This window comes from Protopterus annectens, chromosome 5.part0, assembly GCF_019279795.1.
Source record: "Protopterus annectens isolate FY-2018-M chromosome 5.part0, PAN1.0, whole genome shotgun sequence".
Classification (NCBI taxonomy): Eukaryota; Metazoa; Chordata; order Ceratodontiformes; family Protopteridae; genus Protopterus; species Protopterus annectens.
The window spans coordinates 333,153,439-333,181,041 of record NC_056735.1 but is presented as its reverse complement, the minus strand read 5'-3'; positions in this window follow the sequence as shown (position 1 = coordinate 333,181,041).

Below are 27,603 nucleotides of genomic sequence, written 5' to 3'. Positions count from 1 at the left end.
AACTCATTCACTGCGAGAATAGACAGGTTAAGCTCAACAGAACAATCAGTGAACACTACCAGACCTACAAGTTTGCCAGTACCTACCATGGCAACAATAGTAACAATGCAATTAACAGAACTGTTGTCCAGATTGTGAAGTACAATAAAAGAAAACATTACCCTCATCAAACATGCCTTGCTCTTAACTCAAATGTAAACTTTTTAGTTAAATATATACTGGTAAGCACAGGAAACACATGACTATTGCAGTTACCTTGCAGATGCATGATGGGAAGTATTGCATTAATATTAGCATGCACAGATCTGCAAGCCAAACCACTTCTCTAACTGTGTTATGATCTATTCTAGGAAAAATAAAATGGAAATGTGTAACACATATGTCTCTCCCTCTGCTGATCCTTCAGCCTGGGCATGCACTCAATGCACAGTGCTCAGTTTCTGGTGTGATCCTCATCACCTGCAAAAGGTACAAAGCATGTATGAATGCTACAGAAAGATTGTGTCAGGTCAATATATGATGATAGGTTTGTATAACATAACACTGTGCAGTGCATGTTCTCTTTGTGTAACATAGGTTCCCCTTCATAAGATCAAATGGATGGAAGCTCGAAATTCATAATCTTGAGACCAGAATCTCGAACTTCCATTCACTCAAAATTGTGAATGGGAGCCTTAGGTGTAAAAAAATAAAACGTTAACTTACCTTATTGCAGGGGGCCAGGTCCCTCTGTATCCTAGCAGTTTAAATATGAATGTTCCGTGACCACACTATAGTGGAGGAATGGAAAATATTCCATTTTGCACTTACGCGTATAGCGTGGAATGGGAGATTTCCCTTTCCTTCACTATGGTGCGATCTCGGAGTAGGTATATTTAAGTAGGGGGAGTGTGGGGGTGCAGGGGAAACATTTGAAAGGTGTTAATTTTTTTTGTCCCTTTCATATGTTCGAGTTTCTCTAAATTTGAGATTCTGGTTTTGAGTTTATGACTTTCGAGTTTAGAGAAACTCGATCATATGAAGGGGAACCGTAACATAACAGTTCTCTAGCCTTGACAGGGAATACCATTACAGATTCTGTTTATTTATTGCTGTATTACAATTAATAATTTACAGACTGGAAGAGAACTGAATTCACATTGGAGGTGATGAGACTCAACCCTGGAGCTCTCAGCTAAGTCCAGACAATAACACTGACACATATCCACCTAGCTAATCCATTCTGGCTGGCATTTCATGGAGCAATTTCAGTTAAAAAACTAAAAGGTATGACTGTGCAGGAAAAGACTAAAAACATGAATCAGATCTTCCACATTATAAGATGAGTAACCTACAGTCCAACATGAACTATGTTCTGTACATTTGTAAACAAAAACGTAGAAGTCTGACTGTATGTCAGCACATGATCACAGCAATAATGCACAGCAATAACATTTCATAACTTAGAGTCTCAGACATTGCAGTAGAACATGTAGCTGCACTTAACAGACAAATGCACAGGACTTCATGCTCATCACTGGTATGTCATACATCAAAATGAAGGTTAGGTAGGACAGCAAGCAATGTCTAATGAGAAGGTATTGTGATGTACCAAATCATAATTCCCAAATGTCCCTGATAATCATGGATGTCCCAGATATTGACTGAAGGTGTAGCTCTGTCCCTTTCATTCCATCCTAACAACACCAGGAGAAAGGTGGTGAATTATACTTAATAAACAATGACAATGAGTAGAGGTATAGACTGCCTTACAATTGGCAAATGTCTATTATTTCACATTCTTGCATTCTGTCACTGTCTCTGTCACAGATTAATAGTACACAAATAGAAAATGAGTCCCTGATTGTCTCTGAGTATTTCTGGATTAGTCCATAATTATACTGAGGTGTATCTCTGACTGATTGAGAGCTATGTACCAAATGTACAGGTGAAGCATATCTCTATGGTCAAAACCTTACACCTACAGCTATATTGACATAGCTATGCTGTTTCCAGAACATTTCAGTATAACAGACATATCCATAGTAATCTGACAAGTAATTGCTATAGGTATGCACATGTGCAAACTAACTGTATATATGAGCAAGCAAGTAGCTCTACAATCAGTTTTAAAATGTTAACACAGACAGCTCAAAATGCAATTGAAGCTACCCTATACAAGGAATCAAAACTACATGTATCCATGTGAGATATATATTGGCCTCTTGTTTAACAGGTTGAACTAAGAGACACCACAGTGCTTTCTCCCATAAGAAGCTACTATTGAAAGTGTCCATATTCCTTCAGATAATGGAGGTATACACATCCACTGATACCTAAGTGCTATAGGCCTCCATGCTTCACCCACAGTTGTGTTATGTAACAACCAGACTGAATTACATTTCAGAAAGTCATCTGGTAGACATGCTAACCTTCAGTGCTCTTATATTCATGACCATGTGTACAACAAACATGCATTTAACAATACTGTGCATTTTCTAAAGCAGAGAGGAATAATGCAGGTCTGTATGACTCAGCATTCACACATACATAAGTATACTGTGCAGTGCAGTGGTCTCAGAATATTACAGAGAATGAAGAAATGCATAGTCATCCATGGTGTAGGTGCTATAGTTGTTAGTAAAATACACCATGCTGGACATGTAAAAAGTTGCACTGTATAAGTTGCCAAACACAGGTCCTATATTTAATAGTATGTACATAACAAACACCATTTAAGAGAACCTATCATGGGAAATGAGCTCACACATAGGGGAGGAGCAGTTACCTTGCCTTATTGCTTAACCATATCTGTTAAGTGGCAGAAAAGTTAGTGACTCTAAAAAGTATGTTTAGGACATATGGGTCACAGCTAGATGTGTGATGTCCTCAGGAATGTACAGTTAAAGTGGGTATTATGACACTTGCTGTAGACATCTGCAGGCTGTCTTCATACCTTGGTGAACCTCTGGTGAAGATCCTCTGCATCCCTCTGATGACGGTCATTGTAGAGGTGGTAAACCTGCACTCCAGCCTGGTATATCGCTGTCTACCATTGATGTTCTCCCACAATCCAGTTCCATATATCAATTATTGTGAAGTTCCTGGACCATGTTTGCATATGTTGCTCAAGTCCAGCATAGATGGTGAGCATCTAGGTGGTCTCCTCTTCAGTTCAGTTCAGTACCTGGACATGCCAAAGCTGCCTCGTAGTTGCCCTGTCGTTGATACAGGTCAGGAAAAATGCCTTCAGAGAATTGCTCACTGAGGTCCCATTCAGTTTGCAGGTAGCAATGTTATGAGCAGTAAAATGCATCAATCTTATAAGATGTGATCAGATCATTGGAGGGTAAAGAACATGTGCTACAGATGGCCCTGTTTAATGATACCTATTGGGCTATGCGGGGCACCTTTCCATTATGCTGAGTTACTGATTAATGTACCAGATTTCAAGAACTTACATGGATGTGAGCAAACGTGATTCCATAATCTTGAATGATAATGAACCTCATTAATTATGTCTGGTGCAAATGGCACTTAAAAGTTGTGTGCACATAGTTGGCCTTACTTTGTTTAATAGGTTGAGTTAAGAGACAGCACAGTAATGTGGCACCTGCTGGCATTACTGTGGTGGGCTATACTGCTCTTATTACATATCTGTGTTACTATTACTCCTTATAAATAGATTTATGCATGTTGACAGTCACATTTTCAACAAAACTGCTGAAATTCAAAATGTTTGTGGTATACTGGAGAAGAGTAGGAATGACCACTATGCATACAGGTGGGTATATCTGTATCACTGACAAGCAAGTATACCACATATGCACTTGTACAGATAAATATAAATAGTCCCAGTGACTAGTACATATGGATGGCTTGACAATACATCAGTATGAATTGCTGAGGATTATGTACATTCTGTGGTATACTTATGGAAACCAACATATTTTGAAGTGTCCGTACCTTGCATGCTCATTGATTATGTTATAGATATTCATTGATGCTTAGTAATACATACACTATAGATAGTGGTGGAATGAAAATATATCCGTGTTCATGTCCAATTATCTTGTATTGTCTATGGTATGTCTACAGACATCAAGGCTTTCTGAGGGTTTCCATAACTTGTACAATCACTACTTTCTTATAACATTAATATAGAAGTATTTTTACTGCATTTCATCCCATGCAGATAAAATGGCGATGGCATTGTCTCCTCACTGTTTATTGTGTTGATATGTAGACATTCATGCACAGCAGTTCACATTACTATGACTGCTTGTTTTCAACAGGTTTTCTTTATAGCATTGTGTTGTATCCCATATGTTGACTGTAACTTTCATTATTATGAAGTGTCTCATTGACTGTGGTTGTGTATGGCAGCCATCCAACATTATTGGTTTACACATAACCATTATGTTATGATATGCATATTAAAGTTTGAAGACCATTCATATTGTACTGAGTATGTGGCACAATGGTTACATGCTTTTCCTTTCACTGTTGTAATGACTACTACTACAATGGGTTCAAATCCCACATAAAACCTCTACAGATATCATAAGTGATGATGTTGTTACATATTCAGATGTTGCTATCATATCACTTATGCTGTTTATATGTAACAGTATTGTACATGACATGGACTACTTTATATAGCTTTGCAGTGCACAAGAATGGAGAGAAGATCAATTGACATATGTTTGCAACATCATCATGTCCATATGTGCGCTCCTATATAAATTATGCCATGAATATATCACTGTCTTCCAGATGACAAACCAATCAGAGCTGACAATTTCTTTCCCCAAGAAAGTGGCATCATCATCAATGCTCTGTGCCAGCATGGACACAATCTCCTTGGATGGCCGGGATATACCGTATGGAAGAATGAAGTGTGGACAGACCTGACCAATGTGATAAATGCTGTGGAAGGACACAATAGATCCTGGAAGGCCTGTTAGTGGTACTGCTCTGACATGATCCTTTGTGCAGCCAACAGGATACTCCATGCCAGTGTACCTAGGCTCATATGGACTTTGATTTCAACAGGTATGGGATTGCCTTGCAATGTATGCACAGACATGTGTAAGGTGCACATGTTACACACAGTCTGTACCAGGTGTCTGTCTAAGCAGTACCTGACTATTATTTCCTGCTCTGACAACTTACTTAGTTGTAGTCTGGCTCGATGTCTATCTTGCTGCCTTCTGGGATGCGCTACTCTATCTTCCAGCCTGGTTTGTAGTTTCGCAGCCTGTTGTATTTCATTAACTGACGGTTACATTCTGTTTTTATTTTTCAGTAATGATACAGATTCTGCAGATTTCCAATGGAGATAGCTTCCTTTCATTGGGTCGCAATATGGCATTTGCTGATGGTTTTGGAAATGTCAGGAAAGCACCTTGTAGCATTTGCATTGGGCACATACATTGTGTTTTGAAATCTGATGGGTCTATGCAGAATCCGTAATTATCTTATGCTGAATAGACAGATAATTATGTGAACTGAAAGTCTGTAATGTTTGCAACCAGGGGTAAAACTTAATTAGAGCAGAAAAATAACAAAATTGCTACACTGAAAATTTGTTTGAAACAGATCAAATGTATTCTTACTAGTACTACATCTTTCATTTAACAATGTAAATGAATTTAATCAGGAAAAACAGTGCCAGATCTAATCATTTAAATATGTAAGCATGAGACAATGTAATATTAAAATATAGTCTGACAGTTTGAAAATAAAACAGATAAAGACATAAAATTTGCATAACAATGCATTGTAAACCATATCCTTATGTGACAATGTAAAATATGAAACAAGCAATATATATAAGAAACACACACAATTACTGTGTACAATGTGATTTCAAGAGCCATTTATATTACAATAATTTAAGCCTACAGATTTAAAGGTATTAAACCTTATTTGCAAGGCTAATTCACACTTCTCAAGTAAGGAGATAATATCACCTCTGCTAATATCTCTTAATTCTCTTTATAAAAAAAAAATCAAACTTCCTGACAGCGGGACAATTTTCATTGGGCCTAAGTAAAATGATGGTCATTTGCTCTTAACTGACGGTAATGTCCATGGATTCTAGCTCTGGATGTTCTACTAGTTTTACCAGTATAAAACTACTGAATTACTAGCACTGTACATGTTAAAACATGTTAAAAAATCTCATGCTCCTAAATGTCTGTCCATGATACATTAAAAAAATACATAAAGTGTTAGTAATGAATTTGTATTGCTTACAGGTCCCACAGCAATATATCTCTTTGAATGGGAGAGTTCACTATGTTGGTCATATGACTGTATCCTAGCAACATTCCTGGCAGCAATGTGCAGCAATGTGGATGACTATATACAGTTTGCATCCCCAACCATAGAGCAGAGAAGTGTAATGCACAAATTCTATAACATCACAAACATCCCATATATTCAGTTCAGTAGATTGCTCACACATCCCTATCAAGACTCCCATACATCCTGAAGCAGAGTGATATATAAACAGAAAGGGCTGGCCATCCCTCAGCAGTCAGATCACATGTGCAGCAGATGGTAGGATAACAAATCTCTTGACAACACACCCTGGAATTGTCCATGATTCTGCCATATGAAGGGAAAGTTGTCTGAGGGCCACATGCTAGCAAGGTGAAATACCTGATGGATTACTACTGGGTAAGTACAGGAACACATCTAGGATGTAGGCTAAGAATATGCCTCCCAACATTAACTATGCTGACAACATGTGTTTTACTCCCCAAAACAGGGGACTCTGCTTACCACTTGAGCTGTAGCTAATGACCTCATATCATGAACCATCCAAATATGCAGAGGATGCCTACAAAACAGCATACACAACTACCAGAAATACCATAGGTCATGTGTTCAGTGTACTGAAAGCTAGATTCAGATGTCTGGGCACATCCAGGTTTGCACTGCAATACACACCAGAGAAGGAAAAAACAGATGATAACAGTTTGTACCACACTACACAATATGATAACTAGAGCACATGATGGTCTTCCAGCTGCAGGTGTGAGTCAGTCACCCCAAGAACTCCAGACATCTGAAGATGACATTGTGCAGGTATCAGCGGAAGACAAGGGGACATAGGTGGCAGAAGACACAGGCATGGGTGATGGAGGGTGTGACCACAAGTGCAGGCCCAGACAACACAGCACCATCCAACCCATGGCACTGAGTCTTGACAAGACACACATACAGAAGTACACAGATTAATCATTGATGTTCAGGTGTTGCCACATCACAGCAGCATGGATAGCATCTAATGGCAATTACCCACTAGATGTACTCACTGAGCATCAGACATAACACAATCATAACATATAATATTATGAACATATACAAATCTATCACAACAGGGATCATCAACTCAAGGTACGTTGTGATCATCAACTCAAGGTACAACTGACACAGGTATCCAGACAAACTCATATTGCTGATGTTCATCATGTTTCACTGTTGCAGTCCTTACAAATGGGGTTACCTGGCTCCCGGTAGCCCGCAGTTTGCCAGAATACCAAAATCCTTGGTATATTATGTCAGCTGCCTCCAGAATAAGCCTGACGCCAGGATGTGAAGTATAAAGGCAGGCAGCCAACGCAATTTCCTCAGTCTTTCTTGCCACGGAGCCTGAAGCAGAAGCAATTCGCATGAGTGCTGGTCGGCTGATTACCTCCTTTTTGTATTCCGACTTCTAAAGTTGAAGACATGCTCAGATAGGTACCCAGTTGGGGATCCTTTTTTCTTGCTTTAACGAATGTCAGAGAAAATTAATAACTGTCTTGCCTGTGGAAAACAGAATCCGCATCGTGATTTTCATTCTTACTGTATTGCTTGTTTGGATCTTGAGCATGACATCCTAAATTGTGACCTCTGTGCTTCTTTTAACCCGCGTACCATACACCGTAGAGCTAGGATTTTGTATAAGCACTTCGGAGTTTGGCCTGAGTTTGTTAGTATGGCGTCTTCTGTTCTCCCGACTTTGGATGTGCCTAACAAGCGCAAGGATAAGGACCGCAACAGGCCTAGGGTTACATTAACCGATGACATCCGTCTTAGGTTGGTTGTCGGTCCAGCAGCAGCTAGTGAGGTGCTTTCCTTGCCACTGCAGTCCATTGATGTTCAGCAGCAGGCATCTTCAGAAGACTTTCCTGAGTCCTCCATTACTCAGGCTTCTACCTTGCCTTCTGACCCTCCACCAGTCGTCGCATCTGATGACTCCGGAGCTGCTAGGTAGGCGTCAGCTTCTGAGGCCTCTTTTCTCTGCCCAGAGACCAGATCCAGACCGACGACCTCGGCCCACATTTCTGCTGTGGCTAGGCCTCCTGAGTCCCTCCGGCTTTCTAGTAAGCCTCTTTGCAGAAAATCTACTACTAGACAGGTGTTGGCCTCCCCTCAATTACCTCAGGCTCAGATGGTTAAGATGGCTAGTGATCTCTTAACTCTTATCATGGGCTCTCAGCCTCCTTCTAAGAGGGCTAGGGAATTGTCCCCAGATGTTTTGTCTGCCTCAGACTCAGAAGTTTCTAGCTACTCTGTTTATGAAGAAGGACATTCTCAGCTTTTTTCTGGTTTTGAGGACTCTGATGCTGAAGACTCCATCCCTTCTGTCTCCCCCCAAGAAGATTTCTCTTTTGGGTATACTCTGAATACCCTCAGTGAGCATTTTAGATGGGAAAGTCAGGTTTTCCCTCAGTCTAAGAAGCGGATTAGTGAGTTCTTTGATTTGCCTCAGCATAAGCCTTTGGCTATTCCTCCGGTTTTGAAAGTTGATGATGATGTTTTCATGGAGAATTCTTTGACTCCTAATTCTGTTCCTCCTTCTCCCAGAAAGCCTGACAGGTGTTATAGAGTTTAAAACCAGGAACCAGACAGTAACTCCAAAAAAAAAAGAATCCACGGACTCGAAAATCCAAACAGACCAAGTGTTTATTGATACAAAACACAAGTTAAGCGCTTTCGTCAGTCTAATCAGCTGACTTCATCAGAACAAATTAAAAGACATACAAGCAGCCTTTATATAAATGGATCACATGTCTAAATGGCAAGAACCAAGATACAAAAATTAATCAAACAATTTGCATAAACATGCCAATTCTAGTAATAAAAGCAAGTACATAAAAAGCATGAGTGAAAAAAATGTATAAATAGTATAAGAAAGTAGTCTTAAATAACAACTAAAATTAATACTGTCGCTGAGCCCAGGAAAGTTGAGTGCATCCAATTTTAATTGCCACCTCAGCTCCCTGAACTCAAGACGATCATTCCACGGTCCACCCCTAGGGTCTTCTAAAACCTGTTCTATCACTATAAATCTAAATTTGTGCCCAGGAAATTCAAGAGAATGTCTACAAAGGGCATTAGTAGTGTTCCCCATTCTTATTTCCCTACAGTGCTCATAAATTCTTTCTTTAAAGTGTCTTTTGGTTTTACCAATATAAAACCCACTGCACTTGGTACACAGAGCAGCATAAACCACACCTTTGGTGTAATAGGAAAAACTCCCTTTAGGTTTAATTACAGTGTTGTTAATTCTTACCGTATTTGTACAAAGAATAAAAATTACATTGTGTACAAAAAACACACTTCTTGGAACCCTTGTATCCTTTAAGGCAGGGGTTTTGTATTTCTCTTTCCAAAAGATCTTTAATAGTAGTGCCCCTTTTAAAAACAATGCAGGGTTCAAGACCCAGTTTGTCTAAAATGTTGCCTTGTCCATGGAAAACATGCCAGTTTTTCTTCAGTATATCAAAAATATACTGGTAATCAAGGGAAAATTTGGTAAAGAATGAACATGCTTACTTAGTATTATTCGTATTTGAACTAGATTGTTCCACTTTAAAGATGTTTTCACTATCCTCTTTTGTAAGTAGTGGTTTAAGTCTACCATTCTGTCATAACTGTTAAACATCATTGTATTTCTGATCAATTAAAACAGCTGGATACCCCCTGGCCAAAAACATATCCCTTAAAGTAACACACTGTAGATGGTAGTCAACATCCAAACTGACCATCCGTGAAATCCTAACATATTGACCTTTTATAACTCCCCGTTTAACGTGTTCTGGGTGACTACTCTCATAATGTAACAAGTAACTCTCACCATGGATGCCTCAGACTACGCTTGGGGAGCACATCTAGAGGGCACATGCATTCAGGGAACTTGGACCTATCAACAAGCTCAACTGCACATAAATCTGAAGGAAATGATGGCAGTTCAGCAGTCCTTGATGGCTTTAAAGCATCTTCTCTCTCCTGGTACTCTTCTAGTCAGGACAGACAACACTACAATCATGTGGTACATCAACAAGCAGGAAGGGACTCGCTCTTACCCCCTGTGCAGACAAAGCATGAGACTATGGTCCATGGCAGCCTCTTTGGGCATTCATCTGATAGCCCAGTTTATTCCAGGAAGGCTCAATACCTTGGCAGACCAATTGAGCAGGCAGGTCCTGGATCCTCACAAGTGGCAACTAAACAGGACCATCTTCCATTGCATCATTCAGCGTTGGGGCAATCCTTGGGTGGATCTTTTTTCTTCTCTGGCCAACCACCTTATTCCAAACTTTTGCACCAGGGATCATCACGACAAAGCTTGGAAAGTGGATGCTCTGTCCTTCCCCTGGACACAGCTATCGATTTATGCATTCCCTTCTCTGCCTCTTCTTCCCAGAGTGCTGTTAAAGATAAGGGATGAGAAACCAAGGGCCATCATCATAGCTCCAGACTGGCCCAGGCAGCATTGGTATCCAATTTTTTGCAGTCTCTCACAGTCTCGGGCTTGGCATCTTCCCTTGATACCAAATCTCTTGTCTAAGGACGGAAGAAAGATTCTGCATCCTCACCTTCTGACTCTGCATTTGACTGCCTGACTCATAATTTAAACCTTTCTCAACAGGTAGTTGAGGTCCTTCGTGAGGCCAGAAGGCCTAGTACTAGGAAATCTTATGCAGATAAGTGGAAAAGATTCTCCATTTGGATGCAGACTAGAGGCAAAGACCCATATCAACCTACTCTTCCTCTAATTCTTGATTACCTGGCAGGTTTACTTAATGGCGGACTTTCCTTCTCTTCTATCAAGATTCATGCTTCAGCTGTTTCTGCTCACTGTTCCTTTGAACAACCCATTTTCTCTCATCCCCTGATGAATCAGTTCCTCAGGTGAGTTAGCAATTTAAAGCCTCCCAGAAGGGCACCTTCTCCTGCTTAGGATCTTAATTTTGTGCTTGAGAAACTTGCTCTGCCTCCATTTGAGCCTGCTGCCTCAGCAGATTTGAAGTTTTTCTCCTAAAAACTGCATTTCATTTGGCCATTACTTCAGCTGGAAGAGTGTCTGAGCTTGGTCAAGGGGTAGTTTCTTTACTCACTAGTGGGAGTAGGGAGTACTGAGCTGCCTGTTTGTCCTCAGAGGAGTGGTTTAAGGCAGTAACTTGTAGTTTATTGGCCATTTTGGGTCATTTCCTGTCTTTTCCAGCCCCCTGCTATAAAGCACGCTTTGGCGGGCTTTTCCAGCTATTGAGAACTCAGCACAGCTCCTCGTGGTGGCCAGCAGTGTTCCTCTAGCAGCAGAGACCAGAAAAGACTACCTTTCCAGATTTTAAGTATTTTTCTTGGCTTTTTCGACTTTTTGTGCCTTTCGACTACTGTTTCTGCTTATTTTATCAAAGTTTGCACTGTTTTTTCTGTGTTTATAAGCTAAAACTGTTTACTGCACTTGCTAGTTTAAGTTTTGCCTAAAAGTTAAACTACAGGCTAATACACTCAAGTGTACTAGCTTTTGATAGCATTTAATCGAAAATCATAGCATTTATTGTGTTTTCTGCTTTTCTGTAAAAAAAAACTTGAAAAAAACAAAAAAAAAATATATCCTTGCTTTCCATACTTTCCTAACTAGTGTTCCAGAGACCAGATTTTGCTGATCCCTGGGCTTTGTCTTGGTTCCTGTTTTCTCCATTTTCCTTGTTTGGTCAAGGGGTAGTTTCTTTACTCACTAGTGGGAGTAGGGAGTACTGAGCTGCCTGTTTGTCCTCAGAGGAGTGGTTTAAGGCAGTAACTTGTAGTTTATTGGCCATTTTGGGTCATTTCCTGTCTTTTCCAGCCCCCTGCTATAAAGCACGCTTTGGCGGGCTTTTCCAGCTATTGAGAACTCAGCACAGCTCCTCGTGGTGGCCAGCAGTGTTCCTCTAGCAGCAGAGACCAGAAAAGACTACCTTTCCAGATTTTAAGTATTTTTCTTGGCTTTTTTCGACTTTTTGTGCCTTTCGACTACTGTTTCTGCTTATTTTATCAAAGTTTGCACTGTTTTTCTGTGTTTATAAGCTAAAACTGTTTACTGCACTTGCTAGTTTAAGTTTTGCCTAAAAGTTAAACTACAGGCTAATACACTCAAGTGTACTAGCTTTTGATAGCATTTAATCGAAAATCATAGCATTTATTGTGTTTTCTGCTTTTCTGTAAAAAAAACTTGAAAAAATATCAAAAAAATATCCTTGCTTTCCATACTTTCCTAACTAGTGTTCCAGAGACCAGATTTTGCTGATCCCTGGGCTTTGTCTTGGTTCCTGTTTTCTCCATTTTCCTTGTTTGGTCAAGGGGTAGTTTCTTTACTCACTAGTGGGAGTAGGGAGTACTGAGCTGCCTGTTTGTCCTCAGAGGAGTGGTTTAAGGCAGTAACTTGTAGTTTATTGGCCATTTTGGGTCATTTCCTGTCTTTTCCAGCCCCTGCTATAAAGCACGCTTTGTGGCGCATTAAGCGTGATTTAGCGATAGCGGAGTTGCCACTGTTGCACACTAGGGCAGCTCGGTTAAGCAGGTTTAAACTATTCGGGCTACCTAAAGTCCACTCTTCAAATTTTCCCTTGAAACTACCTTCCTCGACCTATACTACTGATCTAATCAGCGTATCCTATAACTAAAAGATCATCTCTACTTGACTCTAAGTAGACTATTCTCTATCTGTTAAACCTAGCACTTGCTCCTACAGTACTTATTACCTTGATACGGCACTCTTATAGATAGCACCCCAAAAGGCAACCCCCATTTCTCGGTCACCCACATCCCCGGAATCTTTTTAAAGTTTTTGTCTATCCTTCTAGCATGTCGAGGGATCAGTTGCTAGTGTCCTCTCCTGCTCAGCTGGTGAACCTGGGAATATTGAGGCAATTTTACAATTGCCTCATGTACACAGACAACCCTCTCCTCCTCCCACAAAACACAAATACATGCGAGAGATGCAACTATACGGCCAAACTGGAGGCTGAGCTCTCTCAACATAGGACTGGCAAGACCAGTCAGGAGGAGAAGGTTACCACACACACTATAGACCCAGTCTCACATAGTACCATCACAACCTCAAATCATACACATAAACACACAAAGACATACTCGGAGGCTCTGATCAAAAATCTACCAAAACAGCAGAGGCCACCAAAGCAGACACCCAAACAACCACCACCTCAGAACACAACACCTGCAACACATAGACCTCACAGTCAGAGTGTCAAACAGTCACAGCCCTTAAGGCCAAACACAATGCCAGACACACTAGTCATTGGTGACTCCATAGTCAGACACACTGGCGTCCGCTCACCAGACTGAGTAAGGAGAAGGTCACAGTAAGCTGTCTGTCGGGCGCTAGAATCCGCCACATAACGCAAGCACTCAGGTCTCTCAACAGCAGGTACAAATATGACTCAGTCATTGTCCACGGTGGTGTAAACGGCCTGGGGCGTACCTCCTTGGACTACATGAAAAGAGACATTAAGGAGCTCTCTGATTATGTAGCCCAGGCAGGTATGACCCTGACCTTGAGCAGTATCCTACCTTCACCAAGAATGATGCCACAATACAGAGATAAGATGATCAGCTTTAACAATTGGCTTAAACACTGGTGTCATTCAAAGGGGATCCAGTATCTGTCTGCCTGGGATGACATGCTGGACAAGCCACGCTGCTTCAAGGGACGGCTTGCACCTGTCACCCCTGGGATTCCGGATATTGGCAAAGGCTCTTGCCACCCCCATAGTGCCTTTTTTAGGCAAGGCTCAAATTCTAAACCTACCACCCTAGAACACAAAAAGGAAAAAACTAAGGGTAATGCTGCTCAATGCCAGAAGTCTAAATCTCAAAATGCACGCACTCGAAGCCCTTCTCAGTATGGAGAACATCGATGTCTGTGCTGTGACAGAAACCTGGTTCAAGGCTCCTGAGAGCACCCCAGCTATCAGGTTTTACCTCATATCATGCGTTCCGGCCCCAAAATCAGGAAAATACCAAGAAAGGAGGGGGGGTATCCATATTCATCAAGGACACCCACACCTCAAGACTGGTGGCAACGCATGATGCATCGGAGACCATCCAGGTGCAATTAACCGTAGGCAAGACTGCTCTGCAAATTGTAGCATGTTACAGGCCACCCTCACAAACTCAGGAACCTCACATGGCCTTCCTGAAAACACTAGAGGGGATAAATGTATCACCAAACACCATCATACTAGGTGACTTCAATTACCCAAATATAGACTGGGAACACTACTCAAGCCCAAACACCCTAGCCCAAAAGTTCCTGGAATTCATAAACTCAAATGCCATGGAACAACTAGTCACCATGCCCACAAGAGGAGATAACATACTTGATCTCATCATCATGAACATGGGAGCACAATGTTCAACACCGAAGTATACCCCTCACTGGTGAGATCAGATCACAAACTAATCTCGCTGGAGGTCCTCATCCCACCCCACCTGAAATAAAAAGACCACAGTAAAAAACTTCTCTAAAACGAACTTCGCACTTCTAAAGACTAGTGTGGTCTCCTTTAAGGCCCCGAGCGGCGGAAAACAGTACTCAAGCCGCTGAATCACTTACAAATGCCTTCTACCAGCACCTGCAGGACTGCATGGATAAGGCAATCCCAAGCAAAACAAAGACTCTTTGTACCAAAGGCAAGCATCCAGTCTGGTGGACCCCAGCCATAAACAAACTCTACAACAAAAGGAGGAAGCTACTACAAGATAGAGCAAAATCCTTAAAAGGTAAGACACCCTTGATCACTATAAGTAAAAACTAAGAGCTCTCATAAAATCATCCAAAGCAAATTTCGAGAGAAAAATAGCTAAAGACTCAAAAGACAATCATAAGGCCTTCTTTAGCTATGTTAGAAACCTAGGAGGAAACTCCCAGATATGCTCAGAACTAGTTCAAAATGATGTGAAGATTACTGATCCTACAGACATTGCCAACATACTGGCTGACAGGTTCAGTGCAAACTTCTCCCCTCTCCCCAAAGGAGAGATATCTATACCAAACAATTGCAGCCCCCCAAACATCTCCAGCGCCCAAGTGAGAACTGCTCTCTCCAAAGCAAAAAACACAGCATCCATGGGACCTGATGGTGTCCCCGGCTGTGTGCTCCACGAACTCAATGAGAATTAAACCCACAGCTAGGACAGCTGTTTAATCAAAGTCTTACCTCTGGATACGTACCCAGGGAGTGGTGCACTGCAACTGTGGTCCCACTTCACAAAGGCGGTGCCTCCACCGACCCTGGAAATTACCGGCCCATTAGCTTGACAAGCCTTATCTGCAAAGCCATGGAGAGGATCATAATGGACCTCATAAATAAAGACATAGGGAATTTGCAGAGTTTGGATCCAACCCAGTTTGGCTTTGTCAAAGGCAGATCATGCCTTTTAAACTTGGTTGACTTTTTGAAACAGTCACCAAAGCCATTGATGAGGAAAGGCAGTCCATACAGCCTACCTCGATCTGGCTAAGGCCTTCGATACAATACCCCACTCGGCTATCATTGAAAAACTCATCAGCTTAAATGTTAACCCATACATCACAAGATGGGTTGCAAACTGGCTGAGTGACAGAACCCACAGGGTCAGAGTTGCTGGCGCCATGTCAGACTCAAAGCCTGTCACAAGTGGTGTCCCACAGGGCTCAGTCCTGGGCCCACTCTTGTTTGGCATCTACTTTTCCAGTACAAGCAAACACAGGAGGGTTATGGCTGACAAAGTTTGCAGATGACTGCAAACTGGGCCATAGTAGAAAACACATCTGACACAGATATCCTTCAGAAGGGTCTCACAGAAGCGGATAACTGGTGCCAGAGCCACGGCCTAAAGTTAAATGCCAAAAATGCATAGTCATACCCTTGGGAAAAACAAGGTTACCCCTAGCTACCAAATAGGTGGCAATCCACTGAGCACAGAAGAAGTTATCAGGGACCTGGGGACCCAGGTTGATAGTAGTCTGTCATTCGACACCCATGTAGCTAAAGTAGTTAGGAAGACCTTCTACATTGCCCACCTTATCATGAAGGGATTCTCATCTAGATCAAGGGAGGTTATAGTCTCCTTTACTCATCACTCATCAGACCAATGATTGAGTACAATGCCCCATTCGGAATGTATCTGACCCGACACTTGCAGCAGCTGGAGAGGCCACAAAGTTCCTCACCAAAAGGATAAAGGGTCTCAAAAATCTATCCTATGCTGCCCGACTGAAAGAACTCCAGCTCTATTCAGTCGCACCGCTTGCTCAGAGGTGACCTTTGCCTAACATACAAGGCCATGTCAAACCCAGATTTGATGAATATGCTTCACCTCAAAAATCTAGATCCGTCAGAGCCACAAGGCGGGAGACTTAAACCTCGACACGGCTATTAATAGGACGTGCTGGAGGGATAGATTCATCACCCAAAGACTCCCTATGCTGTGGAACAAAATCCCGGTACATGTGAGGCAGAGCACCTCGCTGGCCTTGTTCAAGAGAAATCTTGACCAATGGATGGGAGATCGCAGATATACCCCAGGGATTACCTCAGTGTCACTGCTCGACAGAGGCACAGCAAAATAATGGGTATAGTTCACCATACTAAAGGGGTGGCGTAAGCCACAAAACGATGGGCTAGGCTTGTAAATGCCCTCGGGCAGATAGCCTAGTATGAACCTATGAACCTATGAACCTATGAAGGCCTTGATGGCAATAGAGCCTTTTATCACTTTCCATGTGGATCAGGTTTTTCTTCAGACTAATCCTTCTTTTATGCCTAAGGTGGTTTCTAGCCTGACTCTTAACCAGTCTATCCACCTGCCTACCTTCTTTCCTAATCCTCAGAATAGAGGGGAAAGGTTGCTACATTCTCTGGATGTGCATAGGCAACTTAGATTTTGCCTGGATAGGACTAAACCTTTCAGAAAGTCAGATCAGTTGTTGGTCAGTTTTGCCCCAGGAACCCAGGGCAAATCTATTTCTAAACAGACTATTTCTAAGTGGATTGCTCATTGTATTCACTTTTGTTACTTACAGCATGGCAAGGTTCCTCCTCGGGGCATTAGGACCCATTCTACTAGAGCTACCTAGAGGTGTACCTACTAAGGACATTCTTGAAGCAGCTACCTGGACCTCTGTCCAAACTTTCACCTAACATTACAATTTGCCCTTGTTTTCTAAGTCCAGGGCTGGTTTTGCCACTGCAGTGTTGCAGGGCATTCTTACCAACCATTAATCAGTGGTGTTCCTCCTCCCTTTTTGTTTTTTTTCCTGGGCTTTGGGAATCAACCCATTTGTAAGGACTGCAACAGTGAAACATGATGAACATAGTACAGTTGTGTACACTTACCATAAATGTAGATGTTCGAGTGTATTCACTGTTGCAGTCCTGGTTTCCCCCCCTTCCACTACCCTTTTTTCCTAGGGCACAGACTGTATTTTTTCTTTACCTGGTCTTACTTTTTTTGGGGGGCTCCTGACAGTTATGGCAAGAAAAACTGAGGAAATGACGTTGGCTGCCTGTCTTTATACCTCATGTCCTGGCGTCAGGCTTATTCCGGAAGCAGCCAATGTCATATACCAAGGACTTTGGTATTCTGGCTGACTGCAGGCTACCGGGAGCCAGATAACCCCATTTGTAAGGACTGCAACAGTGAATACACTCGAACATCTACATTTATAGTAAGTGTACACAACTGCACTTTTCTGTGTACAGCAAGCAAGAAGGGACACACATCAGTGCAACACATTTCTATCTGTCCTCAATAAGAAGCTGCAAACAAGGAAACAACTCTGGACTTAATGCTGAACTGTTACTCTCACAAGCCAAATATTACACCGTAAAGTATGTATAAAGTAATATAATAAATGGAGTCAGTTGACTTCTGTGGCTTAGGACTTGTCACCAAACACAGAGAGATGACATTGTCAGTGTTATGCACAGCAATCATCATTGTCACAGGGTGAGAATGACACTACCAGACAAAGTGGATCAACTGTCTGTGTTCCTCTAATGCAGTCTAGGATGGCCATGCTGATGGCTTACATCATTGTCTGGTCTGCCCTTATCATGTATGGAAAGACTTGGCCCAGACTGCACACAGAGAAGACTGACAGGGTGATTCCAGCATGTGGAGGTGAAGGAGAATGACTGTGACTTGACTGTCTGGTTGTAACTGCTGGGCCCACAACAGATGGACCCGCTGCGGAAGTGCATTCACACTAGAGCATAGACATTGATGCCTGATGGGTAAGGTTGAGTCTGTTGAGAGTGGGTCTGCCTCTCCAATGTGGCAACTGGCTATGCACAGTCAGGGCACACAGAACCCTGCTTGTACTATGCCACTGCTGTAGCACTGTAGATGCCAGGGTTTCTACTGACTGTGACACAGGTAACACACTTTCATTCTGTGCAGCCAATGATGCCATTACCTCACTGTGTCTGTGATCCTGTCCTTCATGTAGTAAGCCCAACTGGTGTGCAACATAATCTGTGACACAGGCAAGTGCACACATGTCAGATCCATAATGTTTCGGCAAATGCTCATTGACCTGCAGAAATAGGCAGATACCCTCTTACACCTGTCTATGCACACCAGTTGCATGTATATGTCTCCTGTGATAGGAAGTATCAATGCATTGTGGGGAACTGTCAATACCAGTAGCAGTCTTAACATGGATCTCTTGTTCTCAGGCCTCATCCTGTCCACCATCTGATGTCCCCTCACTGTCAGAATGGCTGGACAAGTTTCCCTCTACATCTGAGGCTACAGCTGCAGCCATATGACTGTCACCATCTTGGTCAGACTGTATCACCATGTCACTGTCCTATGTGCCAGGGGCCATATTACCATGCTGAGACACATCAGATCCCACATCGGGATCAGTGGAAGGCCTAATGGAGGATGAAGACAGTTGATGTGCTAAAAGAAGAGACAGATGATACAGATCAAGATACTGTGCTTACATCACATGCTGTATATCTTAAAGACATATGACACATATATCTTACTGCAATGTTATAGATAATGCTGACTTACCATTAGGTCTTGTCTGTGTATGGGTCACAGAATTTACATTAAAGAAAGTTGGCAATTAGGTTTACATATCCGACATACATGACATATGCAATGAATAGAAACATAACACACACCTGACAAGTCCTCTTGGGAAGATGGCACAGTAAAAGATAAATGAACTTCAACTATTGTAAGGAAACAAATTGGGTCTATATTATAAGAACGAAGTTTAAATATTTGAACACCATATGGGTGACACCAAATGGTTGAATATTTAAAACCTCTCAAGTGTGACTGGAGATCGCCATAGGGAATTCTTCCCTTTACTTCAGTGTAGAGTGATCTTAGAGTTGGTATATTTATGGGGGGGCACAGCCCCCCACATTGGGGGTGCTGGGGGGGTTTGTGCCCCTGCTCAGAGTGATCTGGTAGGGTTTTCTTTTATTTTTACATTTTTTTATTTTGGTTTCAATGTTTTACAACTTCGTTCATATGGTGTTTGAAGTTGTAAAACTTCGTTCTTATAATATAGACCCAACAAATTCAGCATTATTAATCACATCAATGCCAGCATAAACCATTCAAAAAGTATTAAAACATACAGTAGGTTTTACATAAACATGCCACTTGTTTGTGCACTTGATTATGCTGCAGTCTGGCCTAGGAATGGGTAGAAGGACACAGTATTAATTAATAGCATACCACTGACAGACTCCTACTGTTGTGAGTTTGTGTGTTGAACTGGGCATCCTGCAGTGGTAAAGTAATGAGAAAGACAATCCAGTCACATATGCAGGCAACAGAATACTGACAGCATGACATATATGATACACTAGCAGGGGCTACTGATGCTCATGTGCAGACAATGCACCTGTTGGCCAGATGCCCCTCTGTCGAATAATAGTTACATTAATGCCATGTATCACAGGTCTGCTACACAAAGTATGAACATGTTGTGGTAACACAGCTGGTCTCTCTGTACTTGTACCTACATGGCTTTGGTCCCCACTTGATGTACCTGTAGTATACAATGTTAGAGAAATTTCAGTGTGACAGTAAACAACAGTTCCATAACATTACGCTGAGGCAGTATTAGGTAATGATCACAGTAACACAGTATGAAGACAGTCATTTGTAATTCCATGGTGTTGTACAGAAGCTGATAGACCTGTGAACATTAATGTACACAGCATTACAGATGTTGGTTACACTATTTTATCTGTACTGCAGTTGTATGAGTACATGTGATTACACTTACATTCATAGTCATCATCATGACTAGATCTGTCTGCATGACTAAATTCTGCTACTGTAAATCTAAAACAGAAAGTTGGCAATTTGGTTACTTATCTAACATGCATGGCATATATGATGAATACAAACATAACACCTACCTGACAAGTCCTCATGGAAGATGCTCAGGGGTGGCATAGTTGTGTAGCAGTTAGCATTGTTGCATCACAGCAACAGGTTCTCTGGTTCAGTTCTCAGCTGGGGTGCCTTCTGTGTGGAGTCTGCATGTCCTCCCTGCATTTGTTTGGGTTTCCTCTGGGTACTCTGGTTTCCTCCCACATTACAAAGACATGCATATTCTGGAACATTTCTCCCCGGGCCTCTGCTGAAAATTGTCTCATTCCAAGCTGGACATTCCAGGTAAACAAATATTAAATAAATAAATAAAAGGACAATACATGAATATACATGCAAAAACAATATGCAACAAATTACTCTATAGTCATTCATGTCATGCAAAATGAGAAAAACATGTTCAACCTGGAACTCCTGCTTCTATCCCAACCCCTGCATATGCTCCGTTCCCCACTCACCATATGTTGGGAGACAATAAATATTGTCATCTCATCGGGGGGGGGGTCAATGGGGGGCGACCACAGGTGGCATCACTCAGTCTCTCATACTGTTGTAACCTGTTAGCTGCACAGAGGATTATATCAGAGCAGCATTGTCGACAGACCACACAGGATCTATTGTGACCTCCAAACACATTAATCATGTTAGTGATGTTGGCCTGCACCTTCATTCCTCCATATTATATTCTCTGCCCATCCAAGGAGTCTCCTTCCATGTTATTGCAGAGCATCTATTATTATTTTCCTGTTCAGAAAAATTGTCACACCTTGGTCTGTTTACCAGCTGAAAGACAATGATATGCACATGATTATATTCATGCGGGTGCCCAGTTATGCAGATGGTTATGTGAACAGCTTATGTCACAGTAAATAATATGCATTCCTGTGCAATGCAAAAGTCTATGAAACATTCACTAGGCCATATAGAAATGTGACATATAAAAGGTTATAACAATACCTGCATATGTCAACATGGCTTGAGCTATCTGTAGAAGTTGACTGTGGGGTTCAAACCCCTTACACTAAATATCTGCTGAATGGAGGTCCAAAGGCAAAAGCATCACACCACAGGAATCTGCATGCATTTCATATTAAAATACTACATAAATTATCCATCAGCAAACCACAAAGAGTACAGATCTTTTTTTTTTTCTGTTGAACCAGTAGTTATAAGACTTGTGTTAAGAACCATCAACGAATAAATATTTGTAACAGCAAAAGGACATAGTATGTACCAATAACATCAGAATCCATATGTTTCTGACATACACAACAGAGTGTACGAAGTCACCCACAAGACATACGGATGATCTGTAAATTCATCTTTATGTACTGTTCACTTTTGCTATGTAAATCTCTCTATACAATTGCATATGGAAAATTAATGCATGCCCTTAATGTAGATGCAACACCTGTATGCATACAGGTAAAGCAAACAGCACTCCAGTACATTACAGGTATTCCTCTAAATGCACACATTTTCTATAAAAATAAATCTAAGCATATACATTTGAAAATCAGTAATAGTTACAGAGGTAACATTCATCAAAACAGAAATTATAGTAGGTGCTAATTTAACTTATTAGCTACCTATGACACATGCGTAATTGAAAGTAGGAGCATCTGTCCTACCATTTGAGCTATATATAATGAATGAGGTTCATTACAATTCTATGTTTTGGAATCCCATTTGTGCACATCTGCATATGTTACCAAAATATGGCACATTAACCAACAACTCAGTGTAATGGGAAGGTGTTCCATACAAGTACCCAAAAGATATTGATAAATGGTACCATGTGTGGCTTTTATAATCCTCAAGTAGCTGTTCTCACAATTTAGCTCATCTGGATAATTAAGAAGATGTGGTAACTGCTCTCCATATAAGTATGGGTTCTATTCTCATGCTGTTTATTTACTAATGTTTATCATATACATAATCTTGAACATTGTAGATGTACATCTCTTTTTCAACATATAACAACATCATACCACTCTAACTTCCGTCCTATAGCACTATTATCACCTATTGCTAAAATCATGGAAAAATGTATTCACAAACAACTTCTTAACCACCTCCTAAATAACAACCTACTTGCTAACTGCCAACATGGATTCAGACCTTCCCACAGTACTACTACAGCCTTACTCTCCTTTACCAGCTCCATTAATTATAACCGGAACAATAATATCCTATCATCTTCAGTCTTCATTGACTTACCTAAAGCCTTCGACATGGTTAACCATAAACTTCTTCTGCACATTCTTCAATCCCTCTCACTTGATGCTCCTTCCTTAACTTGGTTTACGTCTTACCTAGAAAACCGCCAGCAAGCTGTTCTCTGCAAAAATACGTTATCTAATCTTCTCCCAATCTCACTAGGAGTTCCTCAAGGCTGTATCCTAGGCCCCCTTTTATTTTCTATCTTTATTAATGACCTCCATTCAGCTATCCCAAACACTATCTGCATACAATATGCTGACGATTCTACTATTATCTGCTCTGCCAATACACAAACCGAACTACACTCAATCACCCAAAAAGCTTTTACCACAGTCGAACAATGGTTCACTGACCGCTGCCTACTTCTCAACCCCCAAAAAAACAAACTGCTATTGTTCTCACCTTTCCACAGATCTACCCCCCTAAACTTCACTCTTACTTCCACTGACAACATCCTTATTTCCCCAGAATCAACTACCAAACTACTAGGAATAACCATTGACAACAACCTCAGCTTTGATACACACATCAACAATACAATAAAATTAGTTAATAAGAAAATTGGATCCCTTTACAGAATCAAAGCCTTCCTTACACCAGAATCAAGAAAAACCTTAGCCAGATCCCATCTTATCTCTTCTCTACTATATGCATCTGCCATATTCACTAACCTCTCCAAAAACAACATCAATAAACTAGCAAAATCTTACCATAATATTGCTCGATTTGCAACAGGAACCCCATTTAGAACTCACCACTGCCTGAACCTAAGAGAACTAGGTTGGCTTGAACTTCCTAACCAACTCCTATTTCAACAACTCCTAATAGCTCATACAATCCTATACCAACCAACTAAAACGCCTATACTCTCTAACCTCATTTCACCTTACAACAACCTGAAGCATCTACAGTCTTCCAACAAACTACTGATTAATATAACAAAACCTAATAACTCTGCAGGGGACTGCCTCTTTTCCAACTCTGTTGGAAAAATGTGGAATAAATTACCATCTGACATCACATCTTTTTGCTCTCTCCCACTTTTTAAAAGACAACTGAAAAATCATCTCAACAAATACTGGCTATGCTACTGCACCGACCCAGGCTAATTTCACTCCTTTTTCTTCTATCCTCTCTAACCTTACACAATTGACTTTATATGAATACTTTTTGACTAATGTAAAAAAAAAAATAACCATTTTTTCTTATACATACATTATATTTGGTTTGCTATGTTGAAATTATTGTTGCCTACTTAGTTGCTTTATTTGTAAAATTTGTATTACCATTGTTTATGTTTGTTTTATACTTGTAATCTTACCCTTGGAGCTTTTCTCCCCATGCCTCTACTGAAAATGGACATATATCCAGCTAGACTAGCCCGGTCAACAAATGTAAAATAAAATAAAATAAATAAAATAAAAAATCATTTCACACATCCACTATAGTCATGTATCACTGATGCCTATAGTAACTAGGCCACTAATGACTACATATTTCATAGTTATCAGTTATACTATGAAAATATCACCTACTCTAGCTGTATATGTCTGAATAGTAAATCATGAATAACTTCTTTAATTTATTCCTGTTAATGAAGTGAACATTTTTAATACAGTCCCATTTGTTTAAGCCAGGAGGAAGGCCTGTCCATATGATTACATATATGTTTTCAGTTACATATCGATATCTCTTTAGATTGTAATAGAAAATAAGTGTCTGAAGTTTCTGTATTCATCCATTATCTGCAGGAATATGAATAAACGCACAAAAAAGTACCTGTTTGTTAAGAAGAAGCATGCTTCATGTTAGCTTGACCTGTAAAGAAACTGGCCAGCATACCTATATTTTGGCATGCTGTTGGTTCAGCTCCACATTAAATAAACATATCATTATAATTGTTATCTTTATTTCACACATTGTCGAATATTCTACTCTACATAACTGCTTATTGATATTAGTGTTTATTTAGTGCATCATTATGAATAACTCAGTTATTCATCAAATTCTTATGAATATCTTCATAATCCATAATGTTCTGTTAACAGCATCTCTTTAAATGCAGGGTTATGTGTAAGGCTTGCAACAGACTGTTATATATCTGACAAACAGCTTTGTGCAATATGGTATTATTTTCAAAAATGCTAAGTGTTTGCCATTTTCTCATCCGTTCTTACATTCACTTCAACAACCACATCTTAGCTTTTGAGGAAATCAGATTGTCAGACTTGCAGTTGAAATGAATATCATGAAGATACAGTGATGTGTGCATTTGATTTGTGATGTGCACTTTGACAACAAATATCTGTAAATGTAGGGCAGGATTCACGAAGCCTCCATGTAAGAGTTATAACTCTTACAAGGAGGCTGCAGTTAAACGGAGTGATGTCAGCATGCTTTGCATATTCATGAGAGCATGCTGAATCACACCTAAGGCTAACACGGTCCATGTAAGACAGTAGGGGCCGTGTCCGTAGGCCGAGCCCTGTAAGCGGACACACCCCCAGAAGAGTAAAAGTGCCCAAAGTAAACACCCACGACAGAGTCCACGGAAATGTGAATAAACACAACACAACACATGCCCCCACAGACTATGAACAGAAAATATATAAATAAACATGTTATATATTTTTTTTAAATTGTAAAAATGTTTAACCGTGAGTGCGCTCGTTTGCGCGGCATGCCCGTAGCGCAGCTACAGTTAGCAGTCAGTGGGAAAGCATATAAGAACTAAATATGCAAAGTAAGCTAAGAAGCAATAGCATAGCGGTAGAGATGTTGGCTGAAGAGCAGGCATTCATGGTTCGAGCCCCCACAACACCAATTTTTATTTTTAGCAAAATAAGCACAAAACAAGTCCCTGACAAATATGTACACATAAAACCACATGTTATGTAAAATGTAATGAAATAGCCCATTTATAATGAAGAAATGTGAGGTAACAAAAGAATAAAAAATGCCAGATGTGCCCATAGCTGAGCTACAGTTTAACAGGGTGAGTGCATCTGCCCGTACGTGAGCAGTGGTTTAACTGGTGCAAAATGAGTGCCCGTAGCTGAGCAGTGGTTTAACATGCTGAATCTATGTGCCCGTAGCTGAGCTGAGCGTAATATGCGTGCTGATAGCCAAATGAGGCTTAAAGCAGCGTACCCCGTTTGCGCAGAGCTGTGCACTGCGCAAACTAGCTAACCGACGGGCAATGTTGAGCAAGCCGTATCAAAACTGCCTTTACACAGACACACCCCTCAGCATGTCTAGACAGTCATGAAAAATAAAAAGTAGTGGCCAGGTTCGAACCCAGGATACTATACACCATAGTCAAGGTACCAAACCACTAAGCCATGACAGCAGTACCTAGAAATGCAATAATAGCTAATATATAGGAATGAATACAAACTGGAGCATGACAATGCAGGTTTACTGAAGTTGATACAATTCCAAAATGGCCAATCACAGATATGTGCAGGAAAAACGGACTATATAAGCCCCATAGGTGGGAATACACAGCATAAACGATTGTAGAACTGAACTGCAGGCAGAATGACAGGAGTAGGAGAGGGTAGTTGCTTTCGAGCACAGATGTGGGGCGTTGAGGAGTCCAGGTACATGGTCTAGCTCCTAGTCCACAATCATGAGGCCCAACTCATGCAGGGCCAGGTCCTCTGGGGAGCATACAGAGCTGAGGTGTGGGACCGGTTGGCTCATGATCTCACCAGTGCCACAGGGATTCCAAGGACTGGTGATCAGGTCCGTCACCACCATGCGGACCTGAAGAGACACAAGCAGGACCAACTAAACCTTTGGATCCAGGAGGCCCGGCAAATGCCCAACGCCCCACTACTGAGTAAGTTACATTTAATTATGTATGTAAGAAATGAAACTAGCTGATATTATGGAGATGTGAATTCCAATATTACTTCATTTATATTACAGCTGCAGGTTTCCGTTCTGCGAACCGCAGAGCCTATGGCGATAGGCTGGTGCGGTTGCACCACCAGGCAGGTCAGTAATCCACTACCAGTAACTGTAAAGAAATATAAAAGTATGACAGTCAGCAAAAGAGTGCAGTGTAGTCACTAAGGAATAAAATGTGCAAGTAACAGTGTGAAAGTGTCTGCAAGTATTGCTTGATTACAAAAGTGTGTTTCAGCCTGTAAGCCAAACAGAAAAATGAAAATGTCTGACATAAATTCTGAAATAAAAATGCCCCACCTGTAAGAAAATAGTACACAACTTGCAGCAGGATGAAAAGTATAGCTGCAGAAGATGATGAAATCACATGTGTGAAATGTATCCCTGTTGAAATACTGAAACATGACAGAAGTGAGACTGCTGGAAAGGATTGTAATAACCACAGGTAAAACATGTCAATAAAGCCTAGAAGTAAGTACCATCCTGAATAGTAAAATGAAAACAAGTGAGAGAGTGTGAGAAAGTGTCATGAATCCAGCAATACAGTAGTAATAACCCCTGAATAAAGTATACTGCAGTCAAGACAGAATGAAATGCATGTGAGAATCAAAACCAAACAGCAAAATCTGTTCAAAGTGTTGCTGCATTTGGAATGTGTATCCCAAAATCTGGATATGTTGCTCTCAGTCTGCAATATGCAGATAGTATGATTGTCTGATATACCAAACATCCACACTTGTCTACAGCTATATAAAGCAAATGTAGCAGGATGATGTAGCTGAACAA